Source organism: Centruroides sculpturatus, unplaced genomic scaffold (genome assembly GCF_000671375.1).
Source record: "Centruroides sculpturatus isolate CEXI.00-Female unplaced genomic scaffold, Cexi_2.0 scaffold532, whole genome shotgun sequence".
NCBI lineage: Eukaryota > Metazoa > Arthropoda > Arachnida > Scorpiones > Buthidae > Centruroides > Centruroides sculpturatus.
The window spans coordinates 373,138-396,939 of record NW_019384733.1 but is presented as its reverse complement, the minus strand read 5'-3'; the positions used below and the strand labels follow the sequence as shown (position 1 = coordinate 396,939).

At 26.2% G+C, this 23,802-nt stretch overlaps 1 long non-coding RNA gene across 1 annotated transcript; it reads right to left on the bottom strand.

The window, feature by feature from the left end:
- Window positions 1-11,051: 11,051 nt before the first annotated feature.
- On the bottom strand, window positions 11,052-21,518 carry LOC111628233. The gene is made up of 3 exons (XR_002757141.1): window positions 21,380-21,518; window positions 12,150-12,281; window positions 11,052-12,070 (listed from the first exon to the last, which is right to left on the bottom strand). It is a non-coding gene; the product is annotated as an uncharacterized LOC111628233 (long non-coding RNA).
- Between the last annotated feature and the right edge of the window lie 2,284 nt (window positions 21,519-23,802).

Sequence of the window (23,802 nt, the reverse complement as noted above, 5' to 3'; positions counted from 1 at the left end):
TACTGTAATTACAACTAAACACTACTCATTATCCGTGATTATGTAAATTTATAGGTTTAACACGTGAAAACACTCAAGGTTGCTGTGCAGTTTTTGACGGACCAAGCGGCTCTACTGACAGGCAAGAACCACCTAACCCATGGGCAACCCTGTTGATCAGAATCTATTGAAATTTCACCCTACCCTCCTCCTATTGTTTTAGGGAGGCAAACAGGGTGCTTTGGCTACGCCTGAGAAGGAGGGGTTAGCACGCTCGGTATTGAAGAGAATAATCTCGGATGGATGTTCGTTTATCAAGTTGCCATTTGCGGAGGAGATTGTAAATTGAATGATGTGGTTGTTAGCAACTTTGATGTTCGCTGCAGATTGTTTGTTCTGTCTAAAGTGTTTATAGGGTATTAAGTGATTATTATTTTTTTAAAATAGCATTAAATAGTTTTCCTTTAATATAGATATTTTATTTCGAAGCCACTTTGATGATTAAAATGTTAAGTTATTTGCAAACTATTCCGAGTTGTCTCTTTATTTAATCGCAATTAATTTAAATTTTAATATTTAAAAGTTTATCTTAATTAAATCTCACCTCGCTTATTTAAATGCATGATTTAAAAGAATTTATCGTGATGGTTATAAGCATATAAATCTTTATCAAACTGCATGTAATTAAGTGTGCGTAAAGAAGAATATGAATTTTAATATAGACTTTTACAAAATTATAATTTTATATGTTTTTCGAGTATATCTAGAAGATTAATTATGAAAATCTATTCATAAATAAATACATCAATAGTTTTTTTTTAATGATGTATTATTAATATAATTTCAATTCAATATTAAGCTTCATTATTCTTTAAGTTTACATAAATCTGATAGGGTTTAATATACATTTTATTTGAGATTGATTACGGATAACCTAAATTTAATGTTTCCATTTGTATTCAATTATGTCCTAATATTTAAAATATGCAAAACATTTCTAAAAAAAGTCAAAATGCATTGTTTTTTCTCCCCAGAGACGTAAATTTAACCATAAAAGAATATTAACGTTTATTCCTTTCTAAATGTCTCTTTTCGTTATCTATAATTATTTAATTACACCAAAAGCATAAACAAACAACTAGTTATGAGATATTATATACGTTTATAGTCTATTTTGTAATATTATTAGCCGCAAAGGACGGTCTTAAATAGATTTCACACTGAAACGATTCGATGTCTAATTAAAATTCAATTTATGTAAGGTTAATTCCTCGAAATACGAACTATAGATTATCACATATTAAACCAATAACTTGTCGTAATGTATATACCTCTTCCATATTAAACTATATAGTAATGAAACAAAGTATAGGCCCTATACATGGACGTCAGTAGAAAGTTTTCCAGAGGGAGCAAAGCTTGAAGACAATGCTTTAGATGTTTATGACGTAGGTACTGTATGATAAAAACTTTATTTCCAACCTCATAAAGTAAATCAGGAGTCAATATTCTATTTATAATTATTTTAAAAATAAATAAAGTCGATACATCTGAGATATAAAGATTCTATCCAATCATTAAATATAAATATTGTATTAATTTAATGATCATATCAAAACAAACTTAAGTATTAAAATTTATAGGAGAATATATTTCAGACNTTTTAGATAAAATTTAGAAAATTATCTATAATTTATTCTATTAAAATATTATTATTTTCGTATTTAATTTAACGTATAAAATCTGAACTTTTGAAAGAACTTTTGTTAAATATCTTTAAATATTTAATTTATTAACCGTACTATTATTAAAATAAAATGGGATTTATAAGAAAATAAATTGCAAAATTCATACTAAAATAAATCGAGATATTATAGTAAAGTAATTAATTTTTATTAACTCTATAGCATTTTATTTTATTATTAAAAATTTTAACGATATAAAACATTTATTTAAAGAATATATTAGGTTAAAACTACAATAATTTAAATATTTTTAAGGTAAAAACAGAGATACATAGATATTTAAAAATGCAAATGTGAGTAAATTTCATATAAAAAATCTTTTCGATAGTGTTAGACCAATCAATGTCAACATGAATAAATAAGTAAAAATCAGGATCAGTATTCCCTTTTATCAATTGCATGATGCTATTGTTTTGTTAATCTTATCATCCAGTACTTAAGATGTTTAATTCTATAATTTCTAACCGAAGCCATCTTCATAACATATAAAACTATACACTTTTCTACATTCAAAGAGTTAAATTTTATAAATCATTTGCGAATTCCATAATTCGTTTAATATAGAACTAATAGAATATATTCATAAATCTAAACATAATATGAAATTTTATCAATATAAATCATGCCATACAAAAAAAATATATAGTTTTTATTTACTTACTCGTAAATATTCCGTTTTTATATAAAATTATATCAGTAGTAATAGACCTGAAGATACTGTAAGACTTCAGATTTATTAGAATTTCAAATGACAGGTTAAAATACTGTTCATATTTTATTAACATATCATTAAATTAAAAACTAAGTGATAAAAATAATAATTTAAAACGTTTTGATAATATAAAACAAAACATTAATTTTTTAATGAAACTATTCACAAATTAAAAGAAATAATAAATGTCCTTTTTCAACACCTCATGAACACGGTAATTATTACGGTGGAGTCTTTTAATGTGTGAACATTTTATTATTATTATTGTCCTGGCTATTTTATTTATTAATTAATTTTTAAAATATATTTTTTTTATCAGTAATTCTATCAAACTTATTGCAGAATTAAAGATAATTATTAAAAACTAACTGAATTATTTATAATAAAATAATGTAAATCTAATAGATAAGTTTATTTTGTAATCTACAAATGTTTCCTTTTTAAAAATGTAAATAAACAGTTAAAATCTTTAGAACTTTGATAGAATGGCACATATTTTCGAATCGTCCTACATTGAAAAATGAATCAATAAAAACGACAAGAAGTAAGAAGTATTTGTTCGTATTTCAAAAGGTAGAAGGATAAATGATTAGAAATTTATGGACCAAAGACAATATATTTGATAATCGGTTTAAATTAGATACACAATACATTTGTACATCAGGACATTGCTATTTTTGAAACAATGGCTTCCATTTTAACACATTTCAATTCAGGATGGAGTTTCATTGATTAAACTAGATTATCTGAAGAGAAAACCAAATATTTTCTCAATTTCTCTATGTAACTGTACTGTGAATTCGAATAAGATACTGCACGTTTATAAAATGAAGGAATTAATTCTCTAAGATTATTATTATTTTAATAATATAGGCTAATGTGATATTATGATAGTATGATGTATGAAGAGTGAACTTGATTTCTGTATGTTATTTAAGAGCAAATCAATGGACCAATCAAATTATTTTCCCGTAACCTATCAGAAAGAACTTGACCTCTTCTAACCGTGACTTTATCTGGTGCTATATCAAAAACCAGAACGATAAACTGTGCCACGCTTTTAAGTGCCCATGTGGTTCCGGGTTGTAATAAATGCGATGGACCAATTTTTGGGGGTGGAGTAACCCTTTCCGTCTATTGTTCTTTGCTAAGAATTGAACAAAGTGCTTCTTTATTACTTTATAGAGGATTCTTGTAGTTCTATTGTTATCTAGTGTTGACAGTTTACGGAGATATTGAGCGTAAAACAAATCATTTTACTTGATAATGTCAAAATCTAACATAGATAATGTTTAAACGATACAAACAAAATCATGAATATAATTATAACATTGCCAAAGATTTTGACAAAAACTCTAATTATGTTAATTTTTAATATGACACTTGAGAAAGTTGAACATTACATAAACAAGAAGAATGATTATTCAAATTACATGTAAGTTATTTAACTTTTAAATTTATAGAATGAAATTCTATTTACGAATTTGATTAAAAAATTTGCAAATCGACTTAAATTTCATATTTATTAATTAGCTTTATAATTATGTTAAGCCATTAAAATAAATTAACATTTTCTGCATGACTTATTGTACAATAAAAATTATATTATGTTATATTTATATTATTTAATTTCATTAAAAATAATCATATAAAGAAAACTAACGAGTTTTTAAAATTACACATTATATAAAAGTATATTTTAAGAATTAATTAAGTAATAATAAGTATTATATTTTATTAATTTTTAAAATTTTACTTAAAAACTATAATTATAAAATGCCACTTAAACTGTTTTTATAGTTGCAAACATTTGTGTTTTGTAATAAATATATACATTATATCTTTTCACATAAATCAATGGTTTAGAATAGCAAGTTTATTCAACTCATTTATATTCCTCTCCTAATTTACAGATTCAATTTACAGTTGAATGTTAATGAATATTCATTATTTCTAATACAAAAATTGAAATTTGCATAACAGTTTCGAAAATAAAATTAACATGAAAAAAACGTGAATACTCAACAGAATAAATTGTTAACATACAATTATATTAATATAGAAAATTTAATTAAAAATATCAATTTATTCTAATGTTAATTATCACCTTAAATTAAATAGATTAACGTAAATTTGTTTCTTTATCTTGGATATCTTAGAATCAAATTTTTCGGTTTATATTTTAAATGTAGTCTATACGTTGGTATATTTACAAAATAGTTTTTGTAATAATATTTGTTTATAATTCTTGTTTTATAGAAATGGTTTACTTATCTGGTTTAAGAATTAGTAAAATGAAATAAGTAGCATTTGTATATTTTATTGAAAGATGTGTTGAAAGTTGTGAATGAGATTGATGAATAATTAAATGAATTTTCTAATTCTTTTTGTGTTTATCTAGAAAATGATTTAGTAATGACGTATGAAATAGGGAATCCGAGGATGTTTCTGTACTCACGATCACACAATAAATCTGTCTAGTTGGATTCTAGCTACTCTGCGTCTACCTGGCAATTATGTCATATCATATCCCGTGTAAGCCCATCAACTGAAAATCGTGCCATTTGTTTAGTAAGACCAGCCATATAATCCATGAATCGGGAATGAAATCGTCCAAAATTAGATTTAATATCACCGAATGATTCTTCGAAAGTAAGTTTAAGGTGGGTGGTATTTGGAGCCCCTCGAATTTGAACCTATTAAGTTGAAGGGAAAAGTAGATTTGAAAAATCATAACCAAATAAGAGTTACATCATTAGAGAAGGAAATACTGTTTTGACTGACAAAGAGGGTTCTCTCACTGTTCTACGATTTATTCTCCCCTTAAACACCCCCGTCAACCCTCAGGTATATTTAAACATCCTGTTTGGCTTTTGATTAATGACTCTCTTAGATGACGTGCAGACATTTTTACAAGGCAAACGTTTCCCCTTGGCTCACTCGATTCGTTGTCGTCCCTATCTCAAAGAAGTATGGGTGGTGACCTTTCAGGCCTACTTCTCTTGACATTAACGTAGCCAATCTGAAATTCCATCCTCTCCTTTGGATCTCTACTTCAAAATGTCAAAGAATGACATTATGTCTTTGTTATATCGAACTTTATCTGAGCCATCTGCGTATTATCTTCAAATGATGATACTTCTCGAAATATAATCGTCTCGAATTATCAGGTATAACAATTTGAACTGTAGTTTCTTTTGTCTATTTTTCTGTTTACATTAACTGTCCCTGTAGGCAATTTCTCTTTATTTCAAGTTCGGAGAGATTGAGCCCGCATGAATTGTTATGACAAATCTACATTAAAGTTCACGATGTTTACACACTTTATTTTCAAGTTCAATTGATGGTGTGTTAATGTAACTACACAAAACTTATCTTTCGCCATCGTGAAGGTTTATACTTAAAGCTAATCTATTAGCAACACTGGCTGTGATTTTCCAGTAAAAACAATGAGATATATCAACATTTAAAACAATGTTTTCGGTTTAAATTTATATTTATTCAATGAAAATACAGTTAAAATGTAAATTTATCTCTGTTTAAGTATTTATTTTTAATTATTTTACTTCTATGAAACTTTAATATTGTTTATTTACCCAATCGATCAGAATTCAGGTCAATAATTACACTTCAATAATAAACAATAGCTGCACGTAAGTGTTAGAAAAGTTCAAAGTTTCGACATAATTAAAATTTGGTTATAAATATATGTCATTAAAGTATATTATACATATTTCTAGCCAAAACTAACATACATAAATAAATATATATCTAAAATCAAAAGCATTATTCTACACAATTATGCTCCATGACTAAAATACATCTATTATATTCCTCATGCATGATAATGTCCAAGTTTCATTTGAAATTTGATGATGTGCAGTTCAAAATAATCTAGTAATTTGTTTTGTAATTTTGAATTTCAAGGCACATACAGCATAATACTCTCTGTATGATACATGAATTCACTTCTATATTCAGATACTGGATTACATTAGTCAGTTTAACATTCATTGCATTGAAATGCCAATTGTTGGAAATCGATAAATCTTATTTTTATTGCATATTTTATAATAGAATTTACATTGTGCATTGTGAATTATAGATCGTTTATTTGCATACGCCTCTAAAATAGAAAGCTTTGAATGAATATTTTAAATTAATAATTAAGTATTATTATTATTATAAACATAAAAGTAGAAAGAATATTATAAAATCAAATTTTTATTTTTCTACCATTGAAATAAATATTTGTAATAAGATTTAAACCTTGATTGATAATAGGAAAATTTTCAGTATAATGCGTATTGATTCTTTTAACATTGCTTATTCAAGATCTTAAAAAAAATTACATTATAAATAAAACATTTTAAATAGATTTTTAAAAGTTCTGCTAACTCAAAAACCGAGTAGAAAAATGGTAAAGTTCTACAAAATAAATTCAACGAGTTTAAAAATATATACAGGCCTATTTGATAAAATATATCTGGACCGAATATTGATAATGTATTAAATACAATAATCGAATTAAAAGTAAAAAAATTTTAATATTTCTAACATTTTAAAATTCAATATTAACGGTACTTAAAGCATCCCAGACAAATTTTTGGTATCTCTTACATCTGTGATGGATGATTTCTTTTATCCGAACTTTAGATATAGCCAGAAACCATAAAGTGTAAAGATTTATAATACGAATAAGTCATCGGTCAACTGTCACATTTGACTATCTGTACATCAACACATGCACATTCGACTCTCAACCTATTGATTCTTATCGGAACATCATTCGCATTGATAATGATATGTCCGACGATTATGTTGCTGATTATGTTACATTTGCAGATAATATTCACAAACAACGATCAGATTATTATCAATTTTCGTGTAGTATTTCGAAATTTACAAAAAGTCACAATCTAATCCAAGTAATTATTTAGGGTGAGCGTGTAAACGAACTATTTATATTTAAGGAATAGTCATTGCTCCATCAAATAATCTTTTATATTAATTTTTACAATCAATTGCGTGAGAGATAGATTTAAATTAGGTTTACATCTTAATTACTATTCTATAACGTGCGCCTTATTAAAAAAAATAAATAAATAAGGTGCGCAAAAATAGCAATTAGGACCTCAAGTAATTTATGCAATCCGATGGCATTAGATTCTTGTTTATCTTTTATGGTTTAATGTCAATACATTTTGATGCCCTATTTTCTCGAATTATTATTAACTGTCTCCCAATCGGACAAAAGATATCGAGCAATTATAGGTTAAATCATTCTTTTATATAAATATCGACCCCTTTAAATAAAAATTTTTTCCATCCATCCCTAAGGGGTCAACACCGACACCATTGGAAAGCCTTGGTTGAAATAAAATACTCCGTATGTTAATTTTATTTGTTATTATTTTAAATTATTTTTACGTGTAATAAATTTAATTTATAATCAAATTTAAATTAACTGCTCAGATTTTATAAATAGTATTTTTTTTTTTTTAGTAATTTTAATCTGTTTTAAATTATGAATTAAAAATAAATTGTGCAACTCGAGTCTTTCATTGTTTTGCAGTTAATTAAAGCTTTTAATTAGGTTGATTTAGGCCTATATAGGCCTATATTATTTTAAAAGAACCTCTATAATTTGTGGCCTTAATCCAAAATAAATGAATAAAAATAAAAGAAAAATCTAAAAAAAAAGTGAGCTCAACGACTTCCTTCCATTTATAAAAACTAGTTATTCAAACGGATATGCAAATTAAGCATAGTTAATGCAATAATGCGATTAATTATTGATCAGAATCTTATTTGAAAAACAAAGAATGTATTATCCTCCTTTCTCTCTTTAATTTTCACCAATAAACCGCACAATGCCCATACAATGCATCGACATCAATAGAATGCCAAATGAACTCAAAAACTTTGAATATTCAAATTGAATTGCATCTAAACTTCATATTTTACTTTTAAAATTATTCTAAAAAATATTAGTTAAATTTTTATTAGAATATATTTCATATAGACTATATCCACACAATCATTTTATAGTATTTTAATTTAGATTGTTAAATTTCAAAGTTGGAAATTCAGCTATAAAACCAAAAAAAAAACATCAATTTAAAACTTAAATTACTTCTGCAGATAAGTCTAATAAGTTACACTTATTATATTTAGATTGTTTAATTTATTATTATTTTTATTTAATTATTAATTGAAGACCCACCGACCTCTTCTGCCTCTAGCTGAATACACTCTTATTTTCTTAAGTTTAGGCCTATTTTAATTTAGGAGCAAACATATTAAAAATATAAATAAAATTTATAAAAATTGTAAATATTAAAAAGAATTGATCATTAATTTTATATCAATTATAATAATTAAATTCCCCATTGGAAAGCCTTTTTTTTTTTTTTGGTTTTATTAAATGCACGATCAGTCGGATCAAGTTATTTTCTGTAGTTTTATGTGATATTTAATATAAGAAAAAGATATTTTAGAGTGTTTTTAAATGCACAAAGTATTTTTTTGTCATTTAAAAACAGTGGCGAACTTTTATTTCCATCTAAAATAAACGTAAACGATATTCCCGTCTTTTACTTCATTCCCTCCTCAACAGTTTAGATCTTTTATCTGCTATTTATAGAACACTCTTTGGCGATTATTTTTCCATAATTATATCTAATTTGTCACTTTTTGAAATATCATCTTCTTCTGATGACTATCTCCCGTAGATGAGTTATTATTGTCCCGTTGAAAAAAGGAAGAAAAAATTAAAGAGCAATATTAAGTTTAAACCACGAGTATCAATGATTCCAATCGTATAATATTTCAAATTAATTTAAATTTGTACAAATATATTAATGATATACCTATTAAATCATCGTTTGATTTTTGTAATCTTTACAAACACCGTGGATACCATTTCCTGCAAGACGTCAATTATCCGCCATATTGGCTCGTTTAGCTGGAAGGTATATTGAATAAAAACGCAGTTTCGCATAGGAACTCGAGTTAGATGACAAAAAATCACCATCATTTTAAACGTGCGTGACAAACAACAATTACTAGAACCAAGAACATTACTGCATCAATAACTTATGTTTATAAGTTATTTTTCTTGTACATCAATTGTGATCGCCATTGGAGCAGACAAAGTGGCATCGAAAGAACGTCGAATTGTACTTGCAGATGTCCAAGCCGGCACCGGGCGAAACAACTTCGAAAAAACAGATCAATATTTAACTGTTATGGGAACCTGCGAAATATCATTTCACCTGCGAAGAAGATGCGCTATCATTCTTAAGAAATGTTTTCTACCTCTAAAATAATGGATGAGAGCTATTACAGAGTTCATATGTCATCTCGTCACCAAATTAATCCCTAGATTATTATAGTTATTCATTTTATTAGGATTTTTGTGGGAAATTTTCTACTCCATTAGACTAATGATATAAATCATATCGTGAATATTCTAAACAGTTATATATAAAAAAAATATAAAGCGAATTTTCTTAAGAATAAATTCTTTTGAAAGATAACGATATCAACGTAGAATACATAAGTTATATAGGCCTAAGAATGTATAGATTTTGAACAGATAGTTTATATCTTTTAAAATTTGAAAATTTAAATGGCTTAGATATAAAATTAGCATATACAGGAAGTAGAGGATTTTAATTGTGCATGCATTCTTTGGAGAAATTTCATTTAAAAGCTGCTCGCACTTCAAAGTTTACTCAGATAATTTATATCCGACTAAAAAGGTAGGTGGATGAAGGCAGAAGGGGCCACCGTTTGACCTTACAATCTATGTGCATGACGAGAAGCGGGTCGGAGGACACAATCAGTTTCCTAGACTTCGATAAGTTGCTAATGATTAATGACCATTCGACCCATGACTAATGGAATGGCTCAGTCATTGATGTTCTCCAATAACAAATCATCTCCTTGCTGGAAATGACCGATTTCGATCTATTTGTCACACCTGATCACGTCTCCGATTTTCGTGAAAACAAGACACAATGTTTTAATTTTTAACGTCGTTATTAATTTAAATCACGTTTTTAATTATTTAATTTTAATTAAGATGGAAGAATGGTTAGATTAAGTCGAAATATAACGTATTTCAATTATGCCTACACGTTTTTGAATCATTTCTTCAGTGTAGATGTAAAAAAATTGAAGAAATCATTAATTAAAATTAACAAGGAGTGATTTCAGAACGAATGTAATTTTGATCGAACTCGAGTAAATCGATAATGTTGCGCGGTGTTGAGGTACTGCGTCGTGGCACAAGTGATTTATCGCCTCTTGCAGTTATTACAGGTGCCATTGTCATGGTGTGCACGGTGTGCATGTCACATTTCTCATTTCATGAACTGAACCTTGTTGCTTATTCATTAGTCTGTAAGTCGCTTTCTGCTTGTAGATTGCCTCTTTGTCAGATCTTTGGGGAGTATTCGACGTGTAGGCTGGAAGTGAAAGTTGGGCATTTTGTCTTTGCAACGCCTTACATTAATATCCACACACGGACGTGTAAGACAGAGTATAGAACAATATTTTAGTTTTCAGCAAGACATAAAGCCTAGTCTAATTTATAGAGGTGTTGTTAACCTTGAATTCTTTTGGTTATACCACGATTATTCTTCTAAATTGTCAAAATTATAATACACGAATGACTAAATATCTTTTAATTTTTATCTGACCGTTCTTAAACTGTTTGAATTAAATAACATTCAGCGGGAGTTCAATTTATCGAAAACACCCACCAAACACGATATCATTAGGAGTGGTTTCGCGTTACAGAAAAAATAGTCGCTCCAGCATATACCGCTGATAGGTCCTTTTATATAATTCCTGTGGGATATTTAATACTGGAGTCAATTATTTCTACAAGATTAGAATCGAATCAACACGAAAATGTATTTAACAATTTTCAAATATTAGGAGGGAAAGTTATATTAGGCGACTACTATAAAATTTTTTTATAGCATTCAAAAATAGCCGTTTCACTAGGAAATGCGCTCTTATATTTTTGAATGTTTATTTTCATAAATTTAATATTTAAAGTCGGATTTCTTATCCATATTTTACGAGCCGGCAAAAGAAGCACAAATTAGATAGCAGAAACAACCACAAAATGTTTGTTGGGTCGGTGGTATCAGAACCCTTCATTGCTTTGTCATTCGGAGGATGCCTGTGAAATTCCGACAATTTCTTAGTCATTACGAGCGAATGTGGACACGTAACCCGTCATTGAAAGTGAGAAATATCCGAGTGTCTCGCAGGATAGCTTTTCCGAGGTAATTTAAAATGATTACATGTGTGGCAACAGGCTTGACGTCGACACAGAACCGACTGTTCAGACAAACATCCCTGCCAGTTTATGACGAACCTAACCGATCATTACGCTGGCAGCAATGTCTACACTTGCCATGGTCCATGTCACGTGCAGAACTAGGTGAAAACATCCCCCATAGGTGCTTCGTGACTGAGTATCTCCTCTGCTAATGAGCCTTCCATTCGCTAATTCAAAGCGTGGTTTCGTTGAGTTTGGCCCACTCTTTCCACTAAATCAATTTTATTTTACGTTTATTGACTGAAATTGAATGCCATTAAAACCTACTTTTTTCTAAAAAAAAATAAAAATTCGATTTTCAATCATAATGTCTATTATAATAATTATAAATAAGATATAAAAGGCAATTTACTTAAAGCTGAAAAATTACTTATTAAGTCATATTGTAAAATAATATTTCTTATTCACGTTAATAAATAATTATGCAACATTATAAAATTTTATTACCATCGTAAATATTTACTTCCTAGACAGCCTGCGCCATCTGAAGNATTTATTTAAAACCAGTTAAAGAAAAGGAAATAAAAAAAAGTTAATAATATACTTATTTCCACAATCTCGTTGATTTATTTAAAAAAAAAGTAAATATAACTTTATAGAATTATTAACTTTATTTATTTAAAAAAAAATTAAAATTTTTTAAAACTAATTTTAAATATAATTCCTGAAGAAACATCACTTATATTATCATGTTATTGGCTATCTATTTTATACACTATAACTTATAATAAAACATTTTATTTAATAAATTTTAAAGGCGAATTAATTTTCATTTGAAATAATTAAATATTTCAAATATATTATAGTTTAATAAATCATTATTAAAAAGTACAACCACTGAATAAAGTTATAAATATGTGGAATATATATTTTTTTAAATTAATGAAAAAATACAAAATGGATTTAAAAGAAAAAGAAAACGGAGAGACAGGAAAAAATGAGACGACAGAAAATAGTTGAAAAATATTGTTAACTGCGTAAGTCCCGGACAGGAAGATAGACGATGATGATAATGCTTAGCAATTGATTTAAGTTATCTTTTCAATGTTATATCTTGAAATGAAATACTTGAGAAAAATATCTTATTTTTTGTCCAATGAAAATAAAACTAAACAGATGAGATAAAAATATAAATTAATTATTTTTAACTTTTTTTTTAAATATTTAAAGTCGCCACATAATTGCAAAGTAGAAAGGAAAATTTATATTTTACAATTATTTTAAGTATATTTTTTTATTATAAAAAATGAATAAATATTAATTGAATAAGTTTGATATTTAGCATTTAAATTCTTCTGTTAAAAGTTTTAAAGTAGAGAAATGCCATTCCATTTTATCGCGATGGTCTTTTTTTAAATAAAAATTTCATAAATTTAAATTGAAATGACAATAAAATGGCAGTTTTATTATCCGAATTTTTGATGAAAATGTCATCTTTCGCTTTTAAAATATTAAAAAAAAAAAAAATCTTCCAAAAGTTTGAAAGTATTTAAAAATTACACGAAAAAAGTGTGCAGAGTTTTTCGTGTGAAGTTACGACAGGAAAGTCAAAAAATGTCACGGCTCTACTTATTTTTTATTTATTTATTTATTTTTTTTTGATAATCATCTTTAATAGCGACTTTTAAACACGAAATTTAACTAATTTTCATATAAGCGAGGTCAAGCTTCTTGGAAATATTATTTTTATCAAGTAAACCTATGGATTTTATCCGTGATTTTTTTTAAATAATAACTTGTATAAAGTAAGAAAGTCGAATTTAATTTCAATGAGGAAATATGTGCACATTTACAAACTGTGATTTAAACCAACCTTTTTTCTTTGTTGATAGTTAAAGATATATTTAATAAAATGATTTATTTTAAGGAAGAGAAAAAGTCAAGATAACGAAATGAATTGTGTAAAATAGAAAGTTGTAAATCAAAATATTCAATTTGTAACATAATTTTTAATTGGGAAATTTTCAAAATCCATTACTAAGCTATAAATTTGTAAAATATAGAAGAGTAGATAGAAAAGAATAGTTTTCTTTTTTTTAAATTAAAAGACTTTACGTCTATTTATAAAAAGAAAAAAAAATGGAAGTAAATATTACCTGTAGACCTAGAAGGAATAATAAATTAATAATTAATAAAATTAAATTTGTCTCTCAAAGTAAAATTTATATTAATGTCATATAGGTAATCTCAACACTTAATGTTAAATTTATGGAAAAATTATTCAAATAAAGATAATCTCGGCGATATTGTCGTTAGTAAATAAATAAATCTTGGAGTGTATATAAATTCGGCGATGTTTATTCAAACATTCGGACGAAATGTGTCGAAGAGTATCTAAATAACTAAGTTTGATAAACGATGTTGATAATTTAAACGTCTCATTCCAGGATAAAACTGAACCAGAGAGGATCGAACACCTGTGCTATCCGAGTAGACCCTACCTAGTTATTACTGATTAATGAGTACTAAGATATTATTTTCTGTAGAAAAAGCGATAGATTATCACCCAAACTACGTAAATTAACACGATAGCAGTTAGTTCAGCTGCAATAAATGGGATGCTTTTTTATATTTTAGTGTCTCTGAGCACCGTCAAAAGTAGGCGGATCGAAATTTATAAAGGAAATCAATCATTCTTTTTTGCTCATCAATATTAGTTGATTTAATGAGTTTGCAAATTTTAACCTTTGATAATAATTTTATGGCTTCTTCCCATTCGGGGCATCTTTCCGATTTAATTAATTACAATTTTAATAATTATTCTAAAAAGTTATGGCGCGGTTTTGCAGAACCGAAATTATCTAATATTTTAAATATAATTAAATTATAAAATTATATGGCCCACTATTTTTTTCATATATAAAAATGGCAACTCTAATAATATTCCTTCATAAATTACAATCTAATTGAATTTAATGCTAAAAATATTTTTTGGAGAAGAATTTTATAATCTTTAGTGGATTAGACGTGTTTATATTATCTATTATACTCTTTATATTTTATATTTAAACGAAAATAAATATTGGATATATAATAGACATTGACATTGTTAAAAAGGGTGTATTTTTGTGTTGAATTGGAAGAAGTTTTTTCGGTTTTGTAACCTCGTGATTTGTTAAATTTAAATTAAATGTAACTAATCACCGGATGAAGAGGGTAATCCCAGTTTTTCTAAACAAACATCGATTAACCTAATTAAATATTACATTTATAAGCCGCACAGAATATTTAAAAAATTAAAAGACAAATACCGTATTAACATTAATTTGTTAATTTAATATATATAGATATAATTTTAATGTTCTAATTTCACTTTTTTACAGTCAGTCTATATATCTACCCCTCTTTCTTATAGACTGTACTCACTTAATAAGTGTCAAAAAGCTGATTAACGGAGGTAAAATGTCTAAGATAATTATAGGAATTTAGATGAAATTTGCTTTGTATGTTGATTTATCAAGAAACGTGTCACGTATCGTTGAATTTTGTTATGTTCGAAATAAAAAAAAACTAAAATACATTTTCTTCGAATTAATTAGAATTAAATAAAATTATATTAATTTTTAATTATAAATTTTACACAGTCATCATCATTTATTTATTAATATTACAATATAATACAATACAAATTGGTATTAATAAATAGAGAACAATTTCTCTGTTACGGAAGAATAGTACAAATGATTAAAAAACGTTTACGATTTAACAAATTTAGGTTATAAAGGTACAAAAATAAGTCATAATTACTATAGACATCAATTTGCGATTACGTACAGTACATAATGATCCAACTATGCTAACAAGGCAACGAATACTAAAACGAACATTAGTTTTGATTCGTCGAATAGTATTTTTTAGAAATTTTAACAAAATAATTATAAATTTTGTATAAGTTCGTTTTGCTGAGATTATTTTAACTTAGTTTGAAGTCCAGTGGTAAATTAGAATTACATATTTGAGATATTTTATAATAGTCACGCAGTCTAGAAAGTTCTTGACAACTATGTTCTTGATATAATGAAAATTCTTAGAATTACATAAAGGGCAATAGGATCTTGTTAAGTCAATATAAATATCATTATAAAAAGAGAATATTTATTTAAACGGAGTTGAATTATAAGATTGTAAGGGCGGAATTTCCAATAAATCGATGTACCAAGGATGATAACTACTTTGATATAATGAATTTTGATCTTTGTTTATTGCTTGCGAAATTGCAGAGTCCATTAGAAGTGAATTTTCAATTATTAATATTATCTTTAAATAATAACTCCGATACACCAAAAGTATTTAGAAGTTGATTTAGCTTGTACTGCCATAGTTGTTTAAATTTCCGATTTTTACTTTGATTAATATTTTGTTGATGTAGATATATTATAGTATTATCGTTTTTAAATTTAATTCTGTAATAAAATTTTATTATGCGTTTCAATACGAAAGGGAAGAACCAAATCCGATTTACTTCGTGCCGCAGAGCATAGCATGGAATAGTTCTTTCTAGTTGGAATAATTTGCGTACATANGATGTAGATATATTATAGTATTATCTTTTTAAAATTTAATTCTATAATAAAATTTTATTATGCGTTTCAATACGAAAGGGAAGAACCAAATCCGATTTACTTCGTGCCGCAGAGCATAGCATGGAATAGTTCTTTCTAGTTGGAATAATTTGCGTACATAATAGACAATATAAATTCCTATTTATATATATAGTCTAAATTCCATATTGGGCTTGCATAATATATTATAGGAACGATTGTTGAGTTAAATAATTTTATGCGAATTTTCAAATTGATAGTTTTCAACTTGGAAGATACAAATAGTAGATTATCTATGGCTTGCTTTGCTTTGATTTTTATTTTGTTAAAATGCTTTTTAAAGGATAAATTCCAATCAAATCTGACTCCCAAATAGTCTATTTCATTTACAGTTTGTAAAAGAGTATTTTCATGATATAATTTAGTGTTATTTTCGGGTATTTTACAATTATTGCGGAATATTATAACTTTCGTTTTGGTCGGATTTATTGTTAAATATAGTGATTGAAGAAATTTATTGAGTTGATTAATTTCCTTTGTAATGAAATCTTTGTTGGGGCCAGAAGCACAAGATCATCAGCAAAAAGAATATAATGAAAGACTGTATTTTCTATTATAATTCCATCAGTTGATTCGGTAAAGAGGCGATCAATACCTATAAGGTAAAAATTGGATCACCTTGAAGAATTCCACGGGATAAAGATAAAGTTTGAGAGATATTATTGCCTTGTTTTATCTTGATGTTATAGTTTGAGTATAGTTTTGAGATTGCTGAAGTAAATCGGGTACTTGCGCCACAGGATTTAAGATTGTGAACCAACAGGGGAACGTATATTGAATCAAATACTTTTTGAATATCAATGAAGGAAGCGTATATTCTCCTGTGTTTTTTTAAAGATATAGTTGAATTATCATTAATAAGGTGAAGATTGCAAATTCGGTTCCTTTATTTACAGTGAATGCGTATTGGAATTCGGCTTCTATTCCCATAGTTTTAGTCCATAGCTTAAATTTGTTTGCAAGAAGTGAAGTAAAACATTTTCTTATAACAGATAGCAATGCTATTGGTCTATAGTTGCTAGGAGAGGAATGATTGCCTTTTTTTTATAGATCATCGTAAGAATGGCTGAGTTCCAGGAATCGGGGTAGAAATCAGATTTGTACATACTATTAAATAAATTTAATATTTTTAATCTAGAATTGTTCGATAATATTTTTAAGAAATCGGTAGGAATATTGTCATTTCCTGGAGTTATTTTACTTGTTGATTTTTTAATGACATCATCCAATTCGGTAATAGTAAATTCAGAATCTAGAATATCATTGTAGACTTCTATACTTGTATTTAACGGTACTTCCGTATGGATTTGTGGAAATCTATTATAAAACTGCTTTCAGGTATTAAAATCTATTGTGACAGAACTTTCCTTTAAATTTGATTTAGGCCGAAATCTTCCTATTGTATTCCAGAACACTTTGCATCATTATTATTTTAAATTAAGTTTAGTTCAATTTTGCGAAGATAATTTGACTTTTTAGTTTTAAGGAGATTATTATAGGTTCGTTTAGCTTTTTTATTACTATTAAACTTAAATACAGTTGAATTTTGTCTGAATTTTTTAAAAACTGCTTGTTTTATCATCCTCATTCTATAATAGTCAGAGTCAAACCATCCTTCTTTAGCTTTACTTTGAATATTTCTTTTATTTTTATTTACACATATGTAGTCATTTAATATGGTTGTTATTAGATTGTATTTTTTTTTTTCATTATTAGTACTCGTTATTTCTGGAATGGCAATAAAACGATTATCAATCTCTCTCCGATATTTTAAAATTTTATATTTTATTTTTGGACTATTGTTGCATTGGTTGTTGGTTCCCTTTGCTGAAGATAGCCGAAATTTGGTTATTATGGGAAAGTGATCCGATGCATCCATTAACGTTGTCATAAATTCCATGCAACAGTCCAGAAGTAGTTCGGAACATATTGTAAGATCAATTATTGATTTCCCAGAGTGGGTTAGGCATGTATATTCCGCAGGAAAGTCAGGTTTATACGACCATTCAGTATAAAAAGTTTGTTTTCAGTTACGAGGTCTAATAATTTTTTTCCCAAATTATTAACCTGTTTATCCTTAGATTTCCGACTATTATAAATTAAATGATTAGGTCCCTTATATTTGGAGTCCATTACTTCACCAATTCTGGAATTGAGATCACCCAATATTATAATGTACGGAGTTATATAGTGCCATATATCAATAACTTTGAAAATTTCATTAAGAGTATTTAGATCACCGGGTGGCACATAAGTTAACATTATCATCAGTGTTTTATTATTCTTATTTAATAATTTATTTCTAGTTATTGCGATGAGAAGTAGTATATAATTCCTAGATTTTTTAACTTGGATTATTTTACAATACTCCCTTTCAATCAATAAACATATACCACCACTCGGTCGTCCGGGATCTACTGATTTACTTGATAGTGCGGATTCTATTATAAATTTATTAGGGAAATTTGTAGTATAAAACTTATCTGATGTTATCCAAGTTTCCGTCATGGCAATAATAACCGGATTATATTTAATATGCAGAGAATTAACAAATGTAGTTTTGTATTTAAGTCCTTGGCAATTCCAATTTACTATAGAAAAGGAATGGTTACTCTCGAAATTAAGTGATCTTTGTATATGCCTTTGATTTGTAATATATCAGCTTCTCAAGTTTATCAAGTTGAAATAAGGTAAAAAGGTATCTACATATAACAGGCTTTTCATATTAATATTATAAGTAATTTTGTCAGTTCCTGTTATTAAGATGTCATTATGTAATTTATCTCGTGAAATTTGTAGTATAAAACTTATCTGATGTAAGTTTCTGTCATGGCAATAATAACTGAATTATATTTAATATGCAGAGAATTGACAAATGTAGTTTTGTATTTAAGTTCTTGGCAATTCCAATTTACTATAGCAAAGGAGTGGTTACTCTCGAAATTAAGTGATCTTTGTATATGCCTTTGATTTGTAATATATCAGCTTCCCAAGTTTATCAAGTTGGAATAAGGTAAAAAGGTATCTACATATACCAGACTTTTCATATTAATATTATATGTAATTTTGTCATCTCCTGTTATTAAGATGTCATTATGTAATTTGGCTCATTAATTTTGTTTTCGTATTTCATGTAACATTGAAAGTAAATTTTTGCATCTAATTCTTGAGTTTTTAGTGAGATCTGGAGATATTTGAGTATCTCTCCAATCTTCAAGCTGATTTTGCATTTTCTTCCGAATAAAAGCAGAAAAGATCTGATTTTGAAGTTGATTATTGTTAAAGGTTATTCTTATGGTTATTTTTGGTGGTTTCATTAATTGAACCACATCTAAAATATCATCTCAAACTATTTATTATTATTTGAAGANATTTTTATTTTTAATTTATATTAAATAAATAAGTGTATAAATAAATAATGAGAAAATTCGTATACCGTCTATCAACTGTCTATCTGTAGACATGAGTAAGAAATGAAAATATACTTATGAAATTGTATGTTATATTTAAAAATCTCTTTTAATAATACAGTAAACCTATTTTTGCTATCCTCAAATACTTAAATATTTATTTATGAATCAAACAATGCAAATTAATAGTAGATCGATTAGGAATTTTTCTAGAAGAAAGTATAATGCGATAGAATTTATTTAAGCCCAATAATAGTAGAAATATTGAGTATTTAACAAGTAAAATATTAATTATAACTCATAAGAATTAATATAGCGTAAATAAATAAAAATATTTTCAAGAGGGAAATTCATAAATTAACTAAGAAAATAAATGTAATGTGAATTTTTCTGTTAATATTGTATGTAAGCCTGTAGCTTACAATGAGATACTTGAATTCGACTCCTACCTACCATTGATATTATTCGCAAATAACCAGAGTTTAGCTTTGATTTGTTCTCTTATTCATGTTAATTAACTTCTACTGCCAGGCGGATTGCCATTATTGGACAAAATTAAGACCAGCGATAGAGTCTAACAGGAGATGAAAGCCATAAAAAATCCTATCTATTGTAATTAAATTAATATAACGACGAGAAAATTTAAAGTAATAATAAAAATTGTTTATTTTTTCCTACGACTATTCTAATATGTTTATTAACAAATGTTTAATAATCTAATATCATCCTCAAAATTACAGAAGATTATGCAAAATTATCTCCTTTCTTACAGTAAAATAGTGTATATTGAAAATTATTATTCATATTAATATTTCAACTGTAACATTTCTTATTATTGAAATAAAAATATTTAAATTAAACGATTCACAGTGATAATACAGATATTACAGGATGGATATTAAAATAAGTTTCAACATAATGCATACGTCTTAATGTAAAAATGATTTAATTTGTTAATCTTCATTATGGAATAAAACAATGCATCATAATAATGAGAATTTTCATAGTGAATAAAGCAATTTAGAAATTAGATGTAGCATGTAAGAGGATAATTCAATAAAAATTCACTTGATTAATGATTATCGAAACTCCAATTATATTAAGAAAAACATTAGTACAATAGTATAATATAATAATAACTGTAGAAATATGATTCGAAAAATTGAAAATATAAAAATATATTTGAGTTTAATATTAATTTGACAATAGATCAGCGAATTTAAACGCTAAAAATAGTACTATACATAGAAGTAATAGAAAGTGAAACGTTAATTAATAACCTGAAAACGATTATTTGATATCCTTTCGTATTTTCTTATTTTGGAGACAAAAAAGCAGACATATTACAAGATATACTCTTCTCTATTCAATAAATGTATAGAGATTTTGGCATAATTGTGAATTGTGATTTTGGCAAATAAAATCTTAATGCAAATTCCGTCATATTTAAGATATTTTGGCACAATAAAGTCTTCAAGATGTTATTAATTGTTAAAACCATAAAAATAAATGTTAAAAATATCTTATTAAATAAAACAATATATTAATTTGTAATTAATTAGGTGACTTACATGCATAATCGTGAACATTCTGAAACGGAAAGACTCATTTAAGAAATATAAACGAACACATTACGGATAAAAACAGACAAGATCGAAATTATTCTAGAGCATAAGGTTAAATTTAACAATTACTTAATTTCGATTCATAATAACAGGCATCTTAATTGTTTCGACTATAATATAAACTAATTTGATTATTTAATATTTGAAAATAATTTTAATTAACTTACAACCTATCAATTCTTATTAACTTTATATTACTATTCATGGTTATGGTATTATATATCATTTTTGTTTCTTGATAAGAACACTTAATTCTACTAGAATTAGATACAGATTAAAAATAAATAAATAATTAATTAATTAAAATGAAAATATTAAATGCTATAACTAATTAAATTAATTAATTATTTTCATATTTTTTTTTATGATGAATTTTTATGGTTGAATATCAATCCCAAAAGAAATTTATGATTTTCTTTTTTAAATAAAAATTCTGTATATTATAATTTGGCAAAGGCTTTTTCTTCTGTTTAATTTAGTAATATATCACATAATAAATAGCAAGATTTTCAGAATTATAAAAAAAAAAAATCGATTTAATCTTTTAATAAGATAAAACATGTTTGGTCAATGTATTAAGCAAATTATCTTTCAGGTTTTCCCAATAATTAAATACTGCGCGCTTCTTTTCCTTATTAACTACTAAATTATTATTATTTTTAATCAAATTTTACAGAATTTTTCTTTTTATTAAATATTCTGTTTCGATAACTTTTATTTTTTTTTTTATTAAGGCAATAAATCAGACATTTTCATTTTTCTTCACAGTAAAAAATAAATAAATAAATAAGAATTATAATACTAAATGCATTATGGATGAAAATTATTTGCACACATAAATTTTGTGTTTAACATTATCTCTAAGTGCTAAGTAAATTTTTAGAATGACTAAAACTAATTATTTTAAGCTAATTTATATGATAATCATAAAATGGCACTATTTATCGGAAGCTGGGTCATTTCCATATTTAAAACAAGAAATTAGTCTCTTAAAATAATGTCAAAATGACTAGACATTTTTTTTATATCTTTGCATTCTTTTCTATTAATTATCTATCCATTCTTTACATTTTGATAATATTAATATATTTTATAATATTACCATTAACGAATATTATAGTTCAGTAGAAAAATATGATCTAATAGTTTAATATTTTTCAAATTTCCTATAAATATTGCTAATGATATCATTAATATTACAGAAATGAAAATATAAAAGGAACTAATAAATCAATCTTGTGGCTGACGTAAACAAAAAGAGAAGACTTTCTGATCACTGTGAGAGATCAAAATGAACAAGAGGATGTCTAATTGTCTATTGTAAATTAAAGTTGTGACCGATAATCTCAAATTCTATAGAATTGTATGAGAAACAAAGATAAAAATCAGAAAAAATATTAGTATAATCAGATATTCTGATAAACATAAAACAAATAAAAAGAATAAAGAGAAACCAATCAAATGAATAGAAAAATTGTATTTTTCAGTCATTTTCTTTCAAATCTTATTTTCAAACAATGGTTTTACGGACGAATCAAACAATTAATATGTAATTTAAGTTAAATTAGTAAATCTGAAAATAATTTCAGAAATTAGACATCGAAGGCATTTAATAATTACCAAATTTTTAAATAAGTTGATTTTCTAAAGATTAAAAAAGTTTTATATAAGTAATTTTTGATGAATTACAATAAAATATAAGTTTATTTATTTTATATAGTTTCAGTTTATGCAATTTATACTTATATATTTAATATCAAATTGTTATCGATCGATGACCGAAGAGGTTAATGTAAAAATATTGAAATATTCAAAATAACTATCTCAATCAATTTAATAATATTAAATTGAAGAATGCCTTCAAAACATCTTCTAAAATATCATTTACTGATTGAAAAACAAAATATAATTATGCCAGAAAATTCTGATATAGAGTACAGTACATTAAAATCAAATTAAAATTCAATTAGGTAAATTATTAGAATTGTGTATTTTTCCCTTTGTTAAACTATTATAAGAACAATATATCTATTTAAGAATAGATAGGGCCTGGGACGGATTTCTAAATAGGCACAGTAGGCCCGGGCCTAGAGCGGTAGATTTTAAGGGCAAAATTGGTGGACATAGTACGATATAAGAATTTCAAATATTGAAATATTCATTATTAATTTTTAATGATCTGTGTAAATAAATAAAGATAATGATTTAAATAATTTAATTACATTAAAACAATAGCTTTGACTACTTATTACGTAAATATATACAGTAATATGCATGATTTATTTTTAATTAAAACAAAATGTACCACGTGCTGTAGGTTAACTGTACAGTTGTGTAAAAATGTTTTATTTTCATATTTTTAAAATGTA